General features: G+C 45.1%; 1 protein-coding gene across 1 annotated transcript in view; it reads right to left on the bottom strand.

The window, feature by feature from the left end:
- Positions 1 to 4,943: 4,943 nt before the first annotated feature.
- The window catches only part of LOC119165755 (uncharacterized), a 52,347-nt gene continuing 35,033 nt past the window's right edge, over positions 4,944 to 22,257 (bottom strand). Inside the window, exons 11-12 of the mRNA XM_075871470.1 lie at positions 10,134 to 10,251; positions 4,944 to 6,022 (exon numbers count right to left, since the gene is read on the bottom strand). The gene's annotated coding sequence lies outside the window, so the exon portion shown is untranslated. The remainder of the gene's footprint in view (positions 6,023 to 10,133; positions 10,252 to 22,257) is intronic.

Raw genomic sequence — 22,257 nt, 5'->3', positions numbered from 1 at the left:
CATTACGCCGCTTGTACTCATAGCACATGAAAAAACGTTCTATCAATCTATCTATCTATCTATCTATCTATCTATCTATCTATCTATCTATCTATCTATCTATCTATCTATCTATCTATCTATCTATCTATCTATCTATCTATCTATCTATCTATCTATCTATCTATCTATCTATCTATCTATGTATGTACATCTTTAGCGGTTTATGGCTGAGCACTGTGTAGAATGTGTAGAATTTCAAAGCATGCGGACATACATAAGTAGTTATTAACTTGCGGTAGGGGGCAAACAGAAACACGGGATTTGAAACGGAAGACGGACGAACTACATGCGTCTATGTGGTAACATTTGTGATGTATATATTGATGCATAAAACCTATATATCACCTAAGTACTCTGTCACTATAACATTTTGCTTTTATGGCAAGTGATATTTGTTCTACGGGCTAATGTGCACGGTCGTTTTTTTATGAAAGCCAACACGTGATCGCGTGACCAGCTCTCTACAACGGCTGCGTACAAAATCTTGCAGCGCTTGTCTAGTGGCCATAACTCGTCGTTTTCTTTGCCCATAGATGACACGAAAAGCCAACATAATTTATTTTGCTGACAGTTGATGATCGTCCTGTAGGCCGCCGCCACAGAGGCTTTCATGAAGGACAACAGCGTAAATCACGATTATCTTCCAATTAGAATTGAGGTAGGTAACCATTGTACAAATGTGCTAAAAATACTCATCATCTGTTCGTTTGATATCCGAAATAGTAAATTGTATGAACTATGCGGAACTTAACGCGTGACAACACAAACGCTTCTGATCGCAATCAATAAATAAGGGCCTTGTATCCACGCTACGCAAAGTATAATTATGAATTGACATTGACACAATGAAAACAAAAGCATCAAGAAGCACGCAAACACAAGTGCGGAACGCGCACGTTAAATTTTATTCACATGCACAAATATATATATATATATATATATATATATATATATATATATATATATATATATATATATATAATGGGCATGTAGCTACATTATTGAAATAATGCCAACATGAAGAAACACGCAGCCTTGTAATGCAAAATTTATTTGTGCTTCAAAATGATAGATGGGAAGCATATGCATCACTTTTTAAGGACGATAGTCTTTCTTAGCGACCTTACACGCAAAAGTTTTGGTCTGTGTATTTGTCAGTTTGTCCACCCTTAAAGATACCGGGTACGCTAAACCGCACCAGCCGATACACCAAACGGCCGATCTCATCCGCAGCGCCCACCAATGTTGCTCAAGATTCAGTGTTCACACTCGTGCAATTGTCAATAAAAAAAATTCCGCCATATCCACGAAGTGAATGATGATGAGTGGGCGAAGCTCCGGAGGTAAACCTGGTAAACCATGAATCCTCTGTACATTTTGCCCACTCGATTTTATTACATCGCTCCCCCTAGCGTACGTCGCCGCACTAAATCGAACGATTGCCTTCAACCAATGACACGCGCCATATGTGACATCATTCCTATTTTATAAGATCTCGCGTCTTTCATCAACTACAAGTACCGCTTTCTAGTTTATAACATCTTGCATCTTTTCATCATCAGCTACAAGTACCACCATCTAGTAAACACTACAAGAACTAAACGAGAGGTGGCTACATACAGGAGACGGTACCGCCATCTAGTGAACACTGCAAGAACTAAACTAGAGGTGGCTACATACAGGGGACGGTACCGCCATCTAGTGAACACTGCAAGAACTAAACTAGAGGTGGCTACATACAGCCTACAGGGGACGCACAGCCCACGCCCTAAGGAGCTTCGCCCCTAAAAGGAATGATTGCACACATCTGAGGCAAAGTAACAACACGTATATATTCCGTATGCGCGTCTTTTACTAGAAATCGCCTACATAAGTAATTATAAGGACCGAAGCGTTTATCACGCTGTGATGACCAAGCAATGCTTGCACGAAAAGGCAAGTGATTCCAATGTTTTGCTGAGACGACACGCCCGTCTCAGAGCCACTCGCTTCGTTTTCCAAGATAACTGCCAGATAGCGCCCGTGTCTCACGTTTGACGAGACTTGATACGCTCGTTCGCCTCCGCTGCACGCTTGAGTTACTGTAACTCAGCGCCTCCTGAATACCATTTTCCGATTTTTTTTTTTTTTGCGCAGAACATCAAATAAACATTTTGTTCACTATCTCCAGACGCAAGACTATCATCTTTCGGCGACATTTGCACATTACCATGAAGATACGGGGCCATTTTTGTTTATTATGTGCATGCCAAGCCTCGATTATTTCTCAAAATTTCTGGTCATGATGCGTTTTAAAGATGCTGGTTTAGGTGAATTAAGAGTCGCAATCACACTCCTGAAGAACTTAGGTTCCGAGTTCGGCACTCGTTTCCTTGCGTTCCTCGGGGATTTGGTCTGCTTTCATGGCTACCGCTTGTGACTACTAACCCGTAGCAACTCAACCAATTGTCATTTGAACTTGCTTAGAAGTTTTCGACGGTGTGGTCTAGCAGTATGCCCTCATACGCAAACTGCCACACCGCACCTTAACAATGAAAGTGTAACTCTCACCTGTTGTAGCCAGTACACCATGATGTTGTCCTTGCTTAGAGTGCCGATATCTACAGTGCAGTGCGTTAATTCTCACTGTCAGAAGAACAGCACAACGCGAACTTCAGTAAGATGGTTGGGAATAACACTTTCTTTGTACACTCCGAAGAAAGCTGTATGCGGTGTTCGATTTTGCAGGAACTGGCGCGTGTGAATAGCCCCCTGTAGGCTGAAAAAGAAGAAAAACGTCGACGTTTGCCCGTCTGAAGACGTGGAATTGTGTTCCACTCTGCAACAGAAATTATTATTTATAAAGTACAATAAAAGTATCACTATTTCACTGTAATAGGAAAAAAATCAGGAACCATTTTTACATTTAAACTAATACTTCGTTATTGTGGAAGTGAAGATGGTGGCGCTCAATTCAGATGGTTGTTGATAACAACGATGATTGCAATGCGATGTCGTTTAACACGCTTCCGCTTACATGCAATTCGTTAATCAGTCCCAATGGTTGAATAGATCATTTCTGGCCGTAGTAATAGGAACTATTCAGAAATAAAACCCGGAATCTATATTTTACGAAAACCACTCATTATTAGTTCGCCCTTTGCAGAGTGAAAGCCGCAATTAGGATCGGGAGAAATTCAAATCGTGAGATTTAGAACGCTTGTTTTATTTGGGCATGTATTGATATGTTTTCGTACTTTGGGACAAGCCAGAGGAAATGTTGAATACTTTCTCTCGCTGACTTCCAGCAAAACATTAAAAGACATAAAGGCTTTTTTTCAAGCTTACTCTGCATTTTTAAATTATATGTTCAGTGATTTGCACTCAGTGCGCTATGCATTACGGAATTTCATGCAGTTTGATTCTACGGTAAGAAAACGTAAATTTGTGAGGGACGATGTTCAGTTATTTTTTTCCTTTTCTTGGCTCACACTTTAAAATGCATTGCCATGCAAGACCACTCAGTCATTTTGTACTGCGCGTTAAGAGAATAGGAAAAAAGGCACCCCTTCTGAATGTTGGAAGATGGTAACATTAGGCTAGTGTGGGCTGTAGCTCAGAACAGTAAGCAGTATTTTACAAGACTGACTGAAACGTTTGCTACAAAATGCTTATATAATGCATGATTGTGGGTGCGATATATGGTATTCAAACTATTACCTTTATTATATTCTTCGTGAGTAAATCTTACTAGCCTTCCAATTAGCCATCTAGAGATGGCTACTTGAGAGTTATTTTCTGCTGTTTCATGACTCGCACCCTAATTGGGTGCAATATTTGGCTAACGTCTAAAACACAGCATGCCCTAAGAATTGCATTGTTTCATTCAAAGTTTTCATTTGCTTTAAACTCGAAGAAATTAACTATTTCGATATCGTGCCACATTCCAAGAACGATTGATGAAGATCGATATGCGAGGTTTAATCTCCCAAAACCATTATGACAGACGCCTAACTATGAGAAACGTCGTAGTGGAGGGCTCCGGGAATCGCGACCACCTGGGGTTCTTTAACGTGCAGCCAAATCTGAGCACACGGGCCACAGCATTTCCGCCTCCATCGAAAATGCAGCCGCCGCAGCCTGGATTCAACCCCGGCGATTTGCGGATCAGCAGCTGAGCCCCTCAGCCGCTAGACCACCGTGGTGAAGCCACATTCCAACTACATCAGGTAAGTCGGCAGGTGCGTAGAGAGGTGGCAAGCGCTATGGCGCAACGCCATTCCGGATGCCCGCCAACGGATCGTCAAGCAGAGATTGGCGGGCCGTACGTGAGATTATACGGGTGGCGTCGGGTCTCTTACGCGTATTCTCTGGACCCCATATAAATTTGTAATAAGTAGGATGATTATACGAAGGCCACTGTAAGTAAAAATAAAACATCATTAATTGAAAAACAGAATGTGGGTAAGTGTAGTCTATATTTAGAAAACAAAAAAAACTGTAGTGCTACGGCACTACGGTCAATGTGTTTCATGAACATTGCGAGACGATTGCCTCAAACAACAATGTCCAAATAGTTGGACATAAACTACGCAGTAATGTGCCAGCAAATGTTTCACATTCTTCCACCTAACATTTACAGACGGATCAGCAAATGATCACATTCGGTCAGATAACTGAAAACATTGCCTTCAATCCCCATTTTTCCGATTGCATAGAAGTGTTTTCAAATAAGACGTATCGCAATAACTCCTAACTCAACATTTCACAAAAGTGAGGCATTTTTAGTGCGCTCACCACTACAAATACTAGCTGGCTTTCCTAGCAGTTGCTGAACAATAAATAAAATATGTCTGTGACACTGACGCTATGAACTTGGTGTCAGTGCAAACACCTAAGCTATGTACAACGATAACGGAATATAACGATGCAACGAGGTAACATTTTATTGTGTTTGCTTCAGCCTGCCTTTTGTGCAGTCTTTAGAAGGTCTCACGAAATAGTTTAGTGCACTGATACATCTACAACAGCAGCATCGGAAACATGCTATGCAAGGCTTTCATTTTCTATGCACTGGTGTGTAGTAATGCATCCCAGTGCCTCTAACGAAGAAATTAAGAGTGAGCGTGGTGTGTGCTGTTGGTGTGCGTGTTCATGCTAACACTCGGTCTTCAGCATTCAAAAGCTGGTGCTTTATGCTGAGAGCTGTTTTTTAAGTTTAGGGCAGTTGCAAGTGTACTCCACATAAACACAGGAAATTCACGACTACGTTTCCACAATGCGTTCGGAAAGTCTGTGTTGTCAGGTAGAGACGCATCAGGGTACACTAGATCTTATGTGGACCCAAACAATTTCACAAGAACTCGTTGCTTCCTGGGGGGCTCAGGGGCATGAAAACCAACACATTTTGTTCCGGGGGTTGCGCATGGTCGCTCCTAAAACGCCGTACAATATGAGCCACAACTCGGTGCAGCACGTGCGAATTCAAAGCTGGGGTCACTTCTTGACCGGGACAAATACCGGACATACTCACACTGGATTCGCCACATAAGTTTTCAAACTGCATTCAAGAAGTCTGTGTTCTGTTGCAGAGACGTATCAGGAGGCACCAGAAACACTTTGCACCCAAACACTATCACAAGAACTTGTTGCTTGCTGGAGGTATCAGAGACATCACAACCAGCGCACTTTGTTGCGCCTGTTACGCATGGTCACTCGGCAATCGGCGTGCATGAGTCACTTCTCGGGGTAGCATGAACGACTTGAACACTAATCACTTTTTGGCGGGCATCAAAAAACATAGCAACAGCAAGAAGTCCAGCGTTGCAAGGGCTACGATAGCAACTTGACCGGCCACGATGATGACTTTCTTTCGATGCGCCGGCAACTCGATCTTCAGAAACGCCATGGTGATCAGCTAGGCAGTACGGAAAATGCTGCACAGCAGGAATGGCTTCCTTGTCCTTGTATCGAACCAATGGTTCACACCCACTACAAAGGACTGGTGAAGAAGCAAAGTGATATTGGGGGCCTTACAAGATGATGTTTTATTAATAAACGGAAATTTATTCAAACTGTTATGCAGAACTTACGGGGTAGAAATAAAATTTGTATTCGAGGTCAAACACCCGCAAATTTTTCAGAAGAAACAGAAATAATTATTATTGAAGTGAAAATTTTCTGTATGAATTACAAAAGTTCAACGCTCTCTGTTTATTTTATTAAGTTGGAATGCCAAGAAAGAACATCTCTTTGACAAAGTTTTTGTGATCAAGCCCTCATTTAGGGAGTAAGTGTTCATGTGTCTAGGTCATCTACGCAAAAAAAACAAAAAAACTCTTCTCAAACACTGCAATTCTTCATATAATATTAGAAAGGTACAAAAAAGTCTTGGTCGATTGAGTGATTTTGAGAAAACAGCCTCGACCTTCGCATGCGAAGGTTGGGGGTGAGGTCGCTACATGCCATAACTACTTTTTAGTGAAGTTCACACCACACTATCCTACAACCAGTAAATTTTGTATAAAACTGCGACTGACACTTGCAATCTTTCTTGATGTCATTGATTGTCGTCTAAGGCTCGTTACAGCACCACCTTCATGAATTACTCTGTCGTATCTATATCTTGCGTCAGAGAAAAAATATTTTATGGCAGATTGTTAACGAACTGCAGATACAAAGGCGGTCATATTTTGGTGGAGACAAAAAGCTAGGGGCTTGTATACCGTGAATCATCAAAGCATGAACAAAGAACCCCAGGTGGTCGAAATATCCGGGGCCCTCCAGAAGCGCAAGCCTCATAATCATATGATGGCTATGGTTTGTGAAACCTGAATTATTATTATTGTACACTGCATATTTATTTAGCCCAATTTTATTAAACGTCGCTTGCGCACATTGTTTGCTTCAAGAACTGCAGAGAAACACATAGTTAGACAGCCTTCAATATTTGCGAGTGGTACGCCACCTATTATCTCAAGAATTAGAGATATTGCCATATTCTTAAAATGATAATTTAGTTCTCATGCATTCTCGAAGTAAGAATTACTTACGTAATGCAATTCACTCTTCAGAACTGTGAAATCAACTTTCTTGCCATTAAGTTTGAACAACAAATGGTGGCTTGTCATTTAGCGCAAAAAGCCAGTTCAAGCCCGGTTGGCGTACGAAATGACAATGAAAATGTTGGGTTGCCTCTCTAAATATTAACACTCATAATACACCAGCCCCAGTACGTTCAACTAGGACTGGGTCTATTTCAGCAACAAATTTTGTAGCAGGCATAGTGGACAATACAGTTGCAAGCCTCAATGGCCCCGCCATTTCAATTATCATCAACGTGGCTTTACACGCGCTTCTGAGTCGTCTTCCTCTTGTCTCGCGCAGTTGCTTCAAGGTCTGCATCTTTCTAACACAGCCTCGTCATATTTGCGAGATATAGTTTTATCTGGCTGATTATCCAGAGAAGATCACACCACCATGTACCCCGTAGCAAGTCTCAAGGTCGGCCACAATGAAGTCCAAGACGAAGCTCGGGCAGGGCCTTCCTCGGATTCCAACAGCGAGGCCCAGGAAACGCCTGCGGTCGGGAGAACCTCTGAAAAGGCGGCCACCTCGAGGAACACACGAGACATGCATGAAGTGAGCCCGACACGAAAGGACCTCCACGTCAAGAGCAACGCTGTAGGACACACGGAAGGCACCGCCCATGTCGCCAACCCTAAAGGTGATGTGACAGCCGTCGGTGGGAACGCGCTTGTATCAGTGGGCACGGAGCGACCTATATCTAAGAAGAGAAGACGCGCGCGCTCGATGTCGAAGATTTCGGCAACGTCTTCGACAAGCGCAGAGCGACCGAAAGCGGACGCCGTCAAAAAGCCTTCTCTGCAGTCGCAGTCTTCATCTTCCACGGCGCCGGTGAACGAACGAGGACCTGAAGGCGGCAATCTTCCGCCTACCAAAGCCGCGGAAGCGCCTACCGAATACAAGACGAAACGGGTTCACTCCGGGTGAGTTTTAAGAGTCCCGAATTCGCAACTGAACGAAATAGGTCTCATTTATAGTCATAGTCGTGCGTTTAATTTACAAAGGCGGTGCCAAAAAAAAAACCTTCACCGACAACAATTTTGGAGACGTTATTTTGCCCTAAACTTATAGCTGCCATTTAAGTTAAACACAGTAAGGAGGGAGGTGGCGCTGTGACAAACGCTGCTCCCCCCCCCCCATCCTCTCGCCATAAAGGGATACTCCGCGCATGTCTATTCTCACGATAACTCACTGTGCTGCTATAGCTTCACTACCTTTGGATTATTATACGTAAGGCATGTGGGCGCCATCCTGTTGGGCGGTTAAGCCGATGTTTTCTTGTTTTTGTATTGGTGACCTAAACTAATGAGGCCATGAAACTTCACATGCACCAAACCGACAATTCTCATGCTTGAATGTTTACTGTAACATTGTTTGTTTAGTTATTTAAGGTACAAAACACAAAGCTTAAGGCACCAACATGGCCGCACTGAACCCACCCATGAAATAGTCTATACTATTTCATTTTCTTGGCTTAGCGTTCGTTAGCTTGACCTTGCGGTGAAAGTGTGACCTATTTTTTAAAACATTCATTTCAGACACAAGTCGAAAATGAAAAAGCGCACCGGTTCCCACGCACGAACAAGTCAGGTGGCAAATACTCTCAACCCAGCAGAGGAGCCTAACTTGGCCGTTCCACAGATAAAAGACAGCCCATCGCCGGCGCTTACACGCCCTGTAAAGCTGGCGCCTATCCAGGATCCATCTCCACTCGAGAACTCACAGACAGGTGTGGCAGTCGCTACGAAGACATCCGCGGAATCACCAGGCAGATTGACCAACGATGGACCCTCAAGGGTGACAGTGACGCCACCGCGAGATTCCCAGATTCCTGCAGGGGCTGGTGGAAGCCTGGAGAATCCACCTCTGGATTCGGTATCATCTAGCAATCAAGGCCCAAAAGTAACAGGTAAAGCGGCCTGTAGATAAACGTTGCGATTCATTTTGCTTTAAAAATATCTGTGGCAAATTCAAGCCCTCAAGAAATAGAAGCGGAGCAATCATAGTAGCCCTTTCATCAAATTATTTGGCAGAAGGTATAGTACGCTTTCACATAGTAACTGACAATGATAGCTCAGTGGCTCAGCGGGCCTAGCAAGCGAGTGGAGATACAAATTGCGCATGCGCGGCATGCTGGCAGAATCAATGCTACACGGAGCAAGCCACTCTTCCACTCACTTCATCGCCTCAGTGAAGCGCACGCAGCCGACGAGCATGCAAGCCTTTTCGAAGCGGAGCCTCTTCTCCATTTAAACTAACTAGTACCTTGTTCAACAGGTATAAAAAACTCCCAAGCATTTCCCCGAGGGTGAACATGGTTAGGTGCGAATACACTGGGTGATGCTATGAGGGGAATTTATTAATTCGCACTATTAAATTTATTAATCACACTATGGTGCCTTTATGGTGTAATGGTTCCTGGGAATCGCAATTTGATCACACGGGGGAGTTTACGTTAACTCACTGGCGAATGCCAACGGATTTTAACTTTACTCCCCCTCACGACCCGCTCTCGACGGGAGACTGAGAGAGAAGGCAGGCGCGCGAGAGAGAGGGGTGCGCGCACAGCTGCAGCGAGCGAGGAGAGCGGAGGAGCGAGCGAGGGGGGAGGGGGTATAAGGCGCGTTACTGACACCAATATCAGCGTCGCGTCCGTGGCTTATTCGGTAGAGCGTCTCGCTGCGGACCGCCAAGTCCTCTTTCTTTTAAAGATAGAGAGAAGACTGCGGACGCCGCCGACGGCGGTGGATGGTTTGGGGTCGCTTATAAAGTGTATTCACACTTAAAAAATGGGGTGTTCCTCAACTATTGCGCTTTCTTCCGTCTTGCTCTCCCTTACTCTATTCCCCGGCCCCCTTCCCGCTTCTCCGCTGGGTCCACTGGCCCTCCGGGCCACTTAGATTTACCTTTGTTTTCTCAGTCGAATTCTCAAACGCGAAAGCTTGCACTTACGATCACTTTGTGTTGATTTGTGCATAAAACGCGCTGCTATCTTTTTTTGCATTCTTGCATCGTCAATTACTCACTGTGGCAGCAGCAAAAAGATGGCGTAATTGCCAAGTTGTCGCCTTTTATTTCTTTGTTTGGCAGGCGCTTCTTCTGATGACGCAAGCCAGTCACATGATGTCATGCGTGAGGTGTCACCTGAAACACGTGAAGCACGTGTAAGTAAGACTGAATCTCGTAGAGTGCTTACACTTTAACTATATTATACATGGGCTCCAAAATGGTAGTTAGATGATTACGCTCAGCAAGCAAACACGCGTCACACCTTCTTCATTGGAGATACTCGTTCTCTTTCCGAAAGAGAAAGAAAAGTTCATCGCTGTTTTACAGTTATAACTCATCTTGGATAACATCCTTATATATCGTAAAGCGTCTTGATATATGTTACTTTGTAACATTTTTATATATAGTACACAATGGTACGGCAAAGGTTCTAAATGAAGAGTTAACTATGAAAGATGCTTGCGCTCCTTCTTGCTTACAGAAAGAATGTTGGCTGCATGTGTTCGTCACTTTGTCGTATTTCACTGACTTGCTAGCTCTTAGTCGTCTCAGCGCGTTTAAGCAGTTATGGCATGTATTTAGACCTGGCCCTTACGAGAGTTCGAGAGCCCTCTCACGGTACTTGCTGTCCGCTTCGTTGAAAACAAGACTAGAAAAAACGAGACGGCCTTGAAAAAACATACGCTTTCCAGGCATTCTGTATTCACGCGCTCTACAACTTTCCCGAAATGTTAAGATATTTAGCTCAAAATTTTCGCGAAGGTACGTTTACTGTTGGTCAGCCTACTGGACCGATGTATTTTACAAGTAAATGCCTCTCGCAGGTCACCGAGGCACCGGATGAGAAGAAGGATGTTTTCGTGGAGGCGAAGCAGCAGGCGGCATCGAGGAAGAAGACCGGTGACAGCACATCCTGCGGGGAAAGCTCCGTTACGCATCGGGAAGATGCAGGCCCAAGGAGCGGTGCTCCATCTACAATGATTATGTGGTCTTACTGCCGTGAGTGGACAGTATCCCGTCTCTTCATGGAATTAGAATCGGCAGCGTGGGAGAAGCCTTCTAAAACTGTGGAAGCCGCTTACTATCGGAAACAGCAATGGGTCGTGCAGTTTTCTTGTTTATCTTCTTTTGTGTCTCTTGTAGGAGAACGCAGATGGTCAGCAAGAAAAAACACTAGATTAGCTCTGAGAGGTGGCTTACTTGGGCAAGCAAAAAAAGAACTACACCTACTACTTCACGTTCGTGTGAGAAATTCCGACGGGATTTTTGTAGTACTTGCAACGCGCAAAAAGAAGCCCCTTGGGGAGGCACTGCGTGTGAAACGTCATGTTTACCCCCATAGGAACTAATTAGCAATACGAAAGGGATCTCGCATTTGTACAGCTTTTCCACGTCACCCAACCTTCTCCAAAGCTGTCACAGGGACGGGAAACAAGCCAGCCAAGATTTTCACCTGGAGTACTTGTTAAGTAGTACTACGTGTGCAGAGAGCGCAAAACATGCCTCTTGGCGTCGCACGAAACTGCTTGGGTGATAAAGACCCCTTTTTCTGAAAAGAGGCCACTTGTTTCGTAAGACTGCATGTTTTAAAAGCAACACAATTCACATCGGCACAGTTTCACTCGGATGAAATAGTTCTTTTTATTACAATGTTGCTGAATACCATGGTATTAAATTATAAGCTAACTTACAGATAAGAGGTTGGTGTGATTTCACGTTGAGTGTTTTCAAACCACGCCAGTGCCCGAGAGGTTGGAAGTTGAGCGCGAACACAGTCACGACAGTGCAGTGCCAAACTGAAAGACTACTGAGCGTTCCACGAAGCTCTGAACCATGAAGCTCTCTAAAACCCGCAATCTAATATGAATATTTAGTGTGAATATCTTGAATTTTGTGTAGCAGAACTACAGTATATATGTTGGATGCCATTTTGAAGGGCTTGGAAAATTTCCAACAGCCCGTAATTATTGCGAAAGGAAGTGTGACTGATGCTAAACCTTCAGTAGGAAAGAGGGACTCACCAGAATAACACTTTCTTATGATTTTATGTGTCATAAGAGTGGTTGACTTTACATGCAAGCTCGTTTTATGCACCAGCTGAAGCCTTTTTCCTCCTGCAGTACCTCATTGGCGGGTTGTTTCACAGAGTACGCCTATTCTAACACTGTGTATGTGATTGATTGTTTGATTGATTGATTTATTGATTGATTGAGATGTAGTGTTAAACGTCACAAAATTACAGTTTGATCATTAGAGACTCTGTAGTGGAGGGCTTCGAAAATTTTGACTACCGGGGGTTTTTCGACAGTGCACCTTGACTTGAGCACACAGGCCTGCAGCATTTTCGCCACCATCGAAGATGCAGCCCCCGCAGCCTGGAATTGATCCTGTGACCTGTGGGTCAGCAGCCGAGAACCTTATAGCCAATAGGCTACGACGGCGAGGCTTCTAAGGCTAGGTCACATGCGCTTATCTGTGAGCTTGCAATTTGCTTTAGTAGCAATACGTTCAGGAAAACATTTTCTTTTCGTGCGGGAGCGAAACTCTCATAAATGGAATTTCCCTGCATGAACGTAAGCGCGCTGAGCGTGATCACATGAACGTGTGTCGCACGTTACTGTCTGTGACACCCCGCTGTACTATACTAAAAACTTTCCCACATGCGCATTTCATTTGTGGCGTCGTTATTCACTATCAAGCGCGTCGCATCCTCGGCGAGTTTCTTTATTCAAATCCGACATGCTGTCGTAGCGGTTACAGGGCTCCGCTACTCACCCGAAAACACCAAGTTGGACACGAGTCGTGGCGGTTGCATTTTAATCAGGGCGAAACGCGAGAGGAGGCCCATGTACTATGCGATGCCCATGCACCAGAAAGGAGGTCATACGGCCGAACTTTTCCGAGCCATCCGTTCACTGCATGCTCCAAATTTTATGGTGTTCTTTGCGCCTAAGGCCCTTGGTATTATTATCGTTACATTCGTAAAAGGTGTGATCGAAGGAAGTGGTGTGCGCAATGCTGAAATCGGTGATATCAGTAATGGTATGGTATGCGTACAAGAACTGATGCAGTTCTCTGAATCACTTTTTGAAGTTTCATCGTCCTTAGTGTTTGATTGATTGATTGATTTGTGGGGTTTAACGTCCCAAAACCACCATATGATTATGAGAGACGCCGTAGTGGAGGGCTCTGGAAATCTCGACCACCTGGGGTTCTTTAACGTGCACCCAAATCTGAGCACACGGGCCTACAACATTTCCGCCTCCATCGGAAATGCAGCCGCCGCTGCCGGAATTAGATCCCGCAACCTGCGGGTCAGCAGCCGAGTACCTTAGCCACTAGACCACCGCGGCGGGGCGGTATGCGTACAAGAACTGATGCAGTTTTCTGAATCGCCTTTTGAAGTTTGATCGTCCTTCGTGTTTGATACACTTAGAAGTATCTAGAAAAAAAAAAGGACGAAAAAAAAAAGAACCAGACAGGGCAAGTCTTCATGGGGTTCACAGCTAAATCATTGAACTGCATAGTATGAAGAGAACAGTAAAAAAGTTCGACTTGTCCCTGTTCCCTAATTTACTAGATGGAAGTTCTTGCACTGTGTGGTTCTTTCTTAGACATGTTACGTATCTTGTGTATTTTGTGCTTCTATACGCCATCGTGAATCTTCACAGCTTAGCCAATGTATCTTTTATTCAAGCTTTGGTATTCGTGACAACAGTACTCGCGCCGGCGGCCTACTGGTTATGGCACTCGACTGCTGACCTGATTGATTGCGGAATCGAATTCCGGCTGCTACAGCCGCATTTAGAAGAAAACACACTATTTAGGGCCCATATACTTAAATTTGAGTACACGTTGAAGAACTTCAGGTGGCCGGAAATCGCCCGAGCACCTTAAAACGGCGTCTCTCATAAGCATATTGTAATGTGGAAATCTATGAGCGCACGAGATAGAAGGAAAAGTACTTGACAGGTAAGACGCTCACTTACAACTAAACTTTTACTAGAAAACATTCAAACATTTCCGGTCAAGTGCTTTTCCTTCTACTTTTTGCGCTCATATTTTTCCACATTATGTTGTACCAACTGGCCCAGCATTCCACTTTATCGAGCATATTGTAACTTTTGGAAGTAAAACCCTAGAAGTAATGATCTTATTGTTAGATTGGCGCAGCTCCGTTAACAAAGAAACGCCTTGCAACGCGTGCAGCTCTCAACGTCTCCTTCGTGACAAACGGGAACAGCAGGGACGAGCGCATCCTGTCCGCGGTCGTGTTCCTGGTGAGCGCGGTCATGTTCCTCCTGCTCATCACAGCCGTAATGCTGCTCTTCTACGCTAAGCGCGCCCGGTCCCCGCTGGCGTGCGTGACGGCCGAATGCCTGGCGGCGCGCGATTACCTCACCCGTTTGCTCAACACGAGCAAGGACGCGTGCAACGACTTCTACGGCTACGTCTGCGACTCGTGGCTGGAGCGACGTAAGGACGGCGGCGGCAGCTTTCGTCGGGACAGCATCGCCGCGTGGCTGGCACGCGTCAACGAGTCTCTGCTGCGCGACGTTGGCTGGGAAGGTTCGTACGAGATGCTGGGGAGATGCATTATGCAATATCAGCTCTCACTTAATTGTATGGCATTTTTCACTCCAACGATATATGTATCAGAAAGTCGAGCTAGATGATAGGTGTTCTTCATGAAAAACAGTAGGGCGTTTGAGTATATCTTAAGTAAAATATCGACAGATCCCACGTACCTGGGAATCGACGTTATGCGAAGCATGCGGAGGGAAGGTTGTGATTTTTTCATTGAGTGACACGTCCTGAAATGACGCTAAGTGTATTTGCGAATGTTGCACGCAAAGACATATGAAGAGTTGTAGATGTTTATATAACCATTTGTTTGCACTTGCGCATCGATGCCAACTAGAACATGCGTATTAGCAACACCAGAATCTGATATGAAGCGCTGATGCTCGCGAGGATGCTGGCCCTCTAAAATGCTACATAAATCAACTACTGCGTACGGCAACTAACCACAATTGACGTTAACCCGGCGTGACGGCTGTATCAAAGGAGTACATACGTATATAAAATTGGGTAGGCAGCACTGCAACCACTATTGACGTTTCGGAAATATTAGCGTCCATTTGAAAAGTAGTTCTGAGACATGGCGTAGCTTTTGGTTAAAATGCTCCATTGCTTCACAGAATGCTTGGGTTCGATTGCAGCTCAGACCCTGACATTTATTCTTTGCATTCGCCAAGTCGACGCTACTGATGTCGGGTATTTCTTAACGCTCACGTGCTAAAATTGCCCATGTGCGTCCTCGTCGTTCCTGGGTAGATACTAAGTGTCAAACACATGTGGCACATACCCACCCAAGGCTATGTTCCACTGTCTGGCGGGAAGTGCTTGACGCCTTACACGATGGGATTGGGACATTATCAATTTCTTGACCAGTGCGTCATATTCGTCAAACCATCTGATCCTTCCATGCCAAAATGCATGGAGGACTATAGCTTTTCTCGTACACGTGTCGACTTCGCGTTGTTTTGAAAACAATAGCCTTTTTTGGATTACCTGAACACAGAAATTTTGGTATGTATGTCTGTCTACCTGTATTTCACACGATTCAGCCAACCGGTCAAAGCTTAAATATTTCCTCAACGCCCATCTTGTCCTGGTGAATAAGTTCGAACTTTTAAACATTGTCGATCAAAGAGCAAATATATCGTATACCTGAGACGCAACCTGAATACGTAACTAGTAAGTAGCGTGCTTCTTTTCTAGAAAATACAAAGGTGCGTACTTTTCATGATGTTGATATGTGGGATTTAACGTCCCGAGACCACCATAAGATTATAAGAAACGCCGTAGTGGAGGACTCTGAAAATTTTGACCACCTGGGGCTCTTTAACGTGCGCCCGAATCTGAGCACACGAGCCTACAGCGTTTTCGCCTCAGATACGTAATTTTAAACACACTACTATTTCTCACACTACGCCGAAAGTGCGACGCTATACACAAAAAAAAAGAACTTCTGGTAGAAGACGTCATTTTTAACGTTCCAACAGGCTCGCGTTCACTTCTTTTATGTGTGTCTTACTGCTCTTTGGTGAACGTGTTAGCACACTACAAGGCAAGTACTTATGTTGCTTTCAACAAGTTGCAACTAGCGCAAAGAGAAATGGATGCAAAGACATGGCAGAGAAGAGGCAGTGCTTACCAAGTGAAGCATATGCTAGCTGAACAGCCTGCTCTATTAAAATGCGTATATGTCAAAGTTCCTCCAATTATATGTGGTCCTTCTAAGGAACGTACTCAATTGAGGACACTTATCTCTGAAGGGTCCACGTGGTAGAAGAGGGGCACTATTGTGCTGTTTCGAGTGCACTGTAATAATTGCAGTGCAGATTTTGCAGAAAGGAAAGCAAAAGAAACGACACCATGTCGACATTATCCTTCAGTATATTTTCTAGTACTTCATTATCTGCTGGTTTTGGTGAGGTTAGGTTCAAACAAATAAAGCAACGCATTAGTTTCCCTCCCTCTATCTAGATTGAAGAGTGTAGTTCGTATTAGTTAGAGGCTACATGCTAAAAAAGTGGCATACAAGCAGGGCGCGATTACACTGATTTGACCGTCAAGGCCCCGTGGCTTGCCACATGTGCCTCGAAAGTCTATACCTGACAGCTTCCCAAAATACGCCTATCGACGCCGAAAACAAGAGTACCTGTAGCGTGCATGGAACGCTGCATTTATTATTTAATGCTATAACGACAAATACAGAAAAAAGATTGTTCCTTCTAATGACTGCTATGGTCAATCTAGGAGCGTAGTATTGTCATTACCTCATGCATTTTTTTTACTTCATACAAGACGCGTAGCTCCGCCGTGGTGGTCTAGTGGCTAAGGTACTCAGCTGCTCACCCGCAGGTCACGGGATCGAATCGCGGCTACGGCGAGTGCACTTTCAATGTAGGAGAGAATGCTGTAGGCCCGCGTGATCTGATTTGGGTACACGTTAGAGAACCCAAAGTTGTCAAAATTTCCGGACACCTCTACTATGGCGTCTCTCATAATGATAAGGTGGTTTTGGGATGTATACATGTATCAAATATTGTTATTTTTGTTTTTACTTTAATAATGTAATCATTATAATTATGAAAGCAGCTATGTCTGCGTAGCGTTCTTACATACCTCACGTAATGACCACGGCTGTAAAAACAGTATCACCCTGTGTTTCCACCAATATCTCAATTCCAGCGTGTTTATCGCAGTTGACACTCAATAATAATGTCGTCACGTCATACTTTGTCAAGCAAAATATGTTTCCGTTATGGTCGCACGCGTAGGCTACCGTCGCGGAAGGATTACGATAGAAATTTTTATCTCAGTTAGAATACCACTAATGGTCGACACGGCCTGTTAAATAGAATAAGGTAAGTTAAGACGCTTTGGATTTCTTTTGGTTGAGGTGTGCGACAGTTGATATCTCTAGCGACGTTCGCCACACGAATCTGAGCTGTGATAAGCTATTGCCGAAGCACAATTATGTTTAAAGACAAATTACATCTTTCAGCAGGGCGCGGCTCATTGGTGCAGCAGGGATTTACAAGATAATTGCCCCTGTGCGCTGGTAGTGCTAAACGTATTCGACCAAAGCTGCTGTTCGCAGACTGTGAATGATGGGAGTACCGATACAAATCGTGAACCTGATTCGCAGGAGACAGCAGTACGGGCAGTGCAGGTGTCCAGGTGATGCGACACGTCTACGGGAACTGCCACTACTACGTGTCATCCAAATCGGCGCCGTTGCCTTTCGATAAAACCTTAGAGTCGGCTCGAAACCAGCTCAAATGGAATCAAGTGCGCGGCTCCCAGAGCTACAAGGAGCTTGTTTCGCACCTCGTGAAAGCCGCTATACTATCGGGGTGTCAGACGATAATGACCGTGGAGGTTTTCAGCGAGCACGACCAGCTGGTGGTGAGGCTTTCGCGTGGTTACTCCCTACTCCGTAAGCTCACTACGACGGCCCAACGACACGACTTGGAGAAGGCGCTGGATCGCGTTCTCAAGAAGGACCTCGAGAAAATAGTTGACGTCGACCTCGCCGTCGACGCTGACCTCGGGGATAACCATTCCGTAGAATGGCGAGAAGAGCCGGAAGTGACCAAGTCTCTGAGAGAAATTTTGGAGGGCATGCTTCCCGACGTATCAGTGGCCGACTGGGTCCAAATTTTGGACGACGTCCTGCATTCCAGCGGCAAGCGTGTCTATTCGACTCGCGCCGCTTACGTGACTGGCGCGCAATCACTCAGGAAAGCGTTCCGCAACTTGGCGGATAATAACAGTATCGCGGTGACGGCGTTGTATGTTGCCTCGCACCTGGACGCTGAGGTCCTGCAGTTAGAGATGTCGAGAGAAAGAGTATCACGCGACGAAACGATGACCGCTAGCTTTTGCCTCGTGCTTGCCCAGAAGTCTCTCGCCCACTCTTGGCCTAAGCTTATTGCGAGTGTGATGGACGTGAGGCAGAGTGTGAGTGTCTTGAAAGATATGGATGAAAACATCAGGAAGATGTCGCATGACTTTGACGTCCTCTTCACGTGGCTTCCAAAGACGGTGCGAAGTGTCATGGGTAAAAAGATTGATCTCATGACCCTTCTGGTGGTATCCGAAAATTACAGGGTGAGTGCGTGCTTTCAGCAACGTTTAAGCATGTTAATGTTATAGATAAATGACTAGGTGGCGTCAGGCAGGGTTTAAAAATTGTGATAGAACATTCACGTTCAGAAGGAACTATAGTATGGCCAATTCGGTACGTTGTAATCACATGTACAATAATTTGGAGGTATTCTAGAGTTACAGGAGCACCAAACAGAGTGTTGGAGCTGGGATACATAAGAAAATTCAGCCATAAATGTGCTCAAATGTTATTGTACTGCACGCTTGTCTAGTGTTTTGCACTCAGTATAACATCTATGAAGAACATTTCAGCAACGAAAATGGATAGCTGCTTAGGCGTTGTCACTCTTAACGAAGTTTTTTTTTTCAGTTTCTTGAAAAAACGACGTGTCAATTAACCCAAGGATTGAATGACGTCCTTTCTTTCTAACGACTTGTGCATCCTGAATGTGGTCGGAATCGCAGCCTGACCATCTCGATCCAAACGTCGATTACGAAGACGAAGACTACGCTCCACTGCTGGCCTACATAGAAACGCAGAGTGTCGAGTTCGTCGATTTGTACCTAAGGGCCATGGCGTACACTCACGAGAGGCAGGCCCGTTCACCTCCCACGCTGCGGCAGATGTACATATCGCGCTTCGAAGGCCACCACGAGTTAGCGTACTCGCCAACGCTGCACTCTCTGGTGGTCCCGACGGTGTACCAGATGTCGCCGTACCTGTACGTGACGGGCGTGCCATCCCAGTACAATTACGCCACCGTGGGGGCGCTGATTTCTGCTACATTCGCTGAAATGGCCGCACCGGCCGTGATACCTTCGAGAGCAGCGGTGAGTGCAATTCCTCACCGGTTTGTGCGACCAATAATTATCAAGGAAACAGCGCAAAACACGTGGACGAAGGCAGAAAGTAACCACAGAAGCGCTGGTTTTTTGTTGTTTCAGTATGAACTTGTGGTTTTCATGCTTTTTATTATGTTCTCACTTGTTACTGTCTCTTGAGTGATAGATATGTGGGGTTTAACGTCCCAAATCCGCCACATGATGATGAGAGACACCATAGTGGAGGGCTTCGGAAATTTCTACCACCATGATTTCTTTAACGTGCACCTAAATCTAAGCACTAGAGGCTACAGCATTTTCGCCTCCATCGGAAATGCAGCCGTCCCAGCCGGGATTCAATCCCACTACCAGCGGGATTATGTCACTGTCTCTTCCCAAAAAATTTTAGATTGCAGAAACCTCGCTGCGAGGCAACACTCGTTTTAGAGCACGTACTTTGGCGGTGTCTCTCCTTAGGTTGGGATAAGGACATCAGAGGCCCGGAACGAAGCTCGGCTCTCAAGTGCTCACATAATTAGCATCGACCTTGTGCTGTCCAATGTGGCGGTTAGGCTTGGTATAACTGTCCCCATGTGAAAGGAGCCCATGATGTTACTTTGAGGGTGGGGTGGGGGGCACTTTTTTGGATCTTCAAATGAAGTTCTGCGTACCATACCTTAAAATATGTGTGCGCTGCTACTCTTTTTGTTTTTTTTTCTCCATGCAGTTTTTCTTACAATGGAACAATATCTCCACTGACAGTTCACTCTTCAAAGTCACATCAGATGACTAGCGTCCCGCTGGTGCATATAATTTTTAATTACAACAGCAGGGCGTTGAAAATTTCTTGCACCACTACGCCGCCTTTTATCCGGCACCTTAAAGTGAAACGTCAAAGACCTCACTGAAGTCAGCCTATTTGTTTTATCGTGTTACCACCTGAATTGGCATCCCGGTAATGGAAAATCATACAGGTATCTGCTTCTCATCAAGAAATTATGTTCTTCACGTCATTTTGCACCATATGTGCACACACACTCTATGTAATGAGGTCCTGCTGATTGCACTGCATGCGGTCCTGTAGCACGCACACACTGCAGGCATAGGTGGATGTATTCATAATCCCAGAGGGGGCAGTGTGCCCGAAACGCTCTTCGACATCTTTATCATCTTTATCTTCGACATCTTTATCAGCCGGAGAGACAGCGGAAGGCTCACAGAAATTAATAAAATATACTATACAGATGCGCGTTACTTAAAGAAACTTTCAATTTCTTGATGCGCGTACGTACGTACTACGCGCACTTATTTGGCCCAAGAGCCGAGAAAATGACGCAATTACTGCCATCCTCCAACTACATTCTGAATGCAACCGAGGCGCCAGACTCCTTACTTGTCACTGCTTCATAACTTGGATTTTGAAAGCCTATTAGCAGACACCTGTGAAATAGCTGCAAGACAGGATGGACAACAGTCCGTTAGCGATGGAAGACACTCTAAGCCAAGTTCATTAAAAAGTATCTCGGGACAACACGAGGAGAGGGAGGAAAGCTCTGCTCTTTGATGCAGCCCTGAGAAGCTCGAGCCCCTTTGCTCTCCGCCTGTGACGGCAAGTGATGACAATAATGGCAGATCTTGGTTATGGGTATAAATCTTATCGTACAGATTATTTTTTGTGTTGCACACCTTAGTTATTTTGTCTCACTTGCTCAAGCCCAGAATTTCTCGTACTCTGAATATTGTCTCCCAGTTAATGAGATATGATACCTTCAGCAGCCTTGGCATAGCCCGTGGGGCACAGCCACAACATTGCCCGTGGGGCACAGCCATAACATTGGCAGCACAGCATTTTACCCGAAATATTGGCGTACTAACATATGCTGTATCCATATAGGAAAACAAAAACTATGGAACACGTGTCAGGCACATGTAGGCTACTTTTTCTTAACACCGGGCACATCACCTACGCATTTGGTTATAGCATTTATCAGTATATTCAAGCTCTGTGTTCTAGATTTAGGCTGTAACACCTGGAAAAATGATGACGTTTCTCTTAGATTTGAACTCTGCTTGTGCACACGTTAAATACAACTTCATAAATAAGGGTCGCATTGAGAAAAAGTCACACAATGGACAAGTAGGAAACAAATATATAACTTGCCCTAGATAAGTGGTCAATTAGGTGCCACTATGTCTGCTAAGAATTTACCGATAGCGCAATGAAAGTAAGTGGATGTTCACTTTGCATGGATGAATGTTCTACAATTGCTTTGTTTTCTTTTGACGCCCTTCGCGGTCATCTCTCTACGACAGGCTGTCGCACTCCAAGTTATGGAAGCGCAGCACGGGGCAGCGGTGAGAATGTTCAACGTGAGCGCCCTCTGCCTGGAACGTCTGCACGCTCTACTCGGTCTGGAGCGTGAAGTTAGCGGCAGCATCGAAGAGCGGCGTCGCGCCATGTACGTCCAAGCCGCCAGCCTGCGGCTCGCCTACGAAAGCCTGCTGGCGAGCTTCGGCGAGGTGGCACTGGACCCGGATTTTCGCGCGTTGTGGCCCGAGGCGCAGAAGACGTTCTTCGTTCGCTTCTGCCTCCTCTCCTGCGACGCCGACCAGAAACCGAAACCGCTGTCGCCTCGA

The sequence above is a fragment of the Rhipicephalus microplus genome, chromosome 8 (genome assembly GCF_043290135.1).
Source record: "Rhipicephalus microplus isolate Deutch F79 chromosome 8, USDA_Rmic, whole genome shotgun sequence".
In the NCBI taxonomy this organism is placed as follows: domain Eukaryota; kingdom Metazoa; phylum Arthropoda; class Arachnida; order Ixodida; family Ixodidae; genus Rhipicephalus; species Rhipicephalus microplus.
The sequence above is the reverse complement of the archived record's forward strand: the minus strand, read 5'-3'. Positions and strand labels throughout refer to the sequence as shown.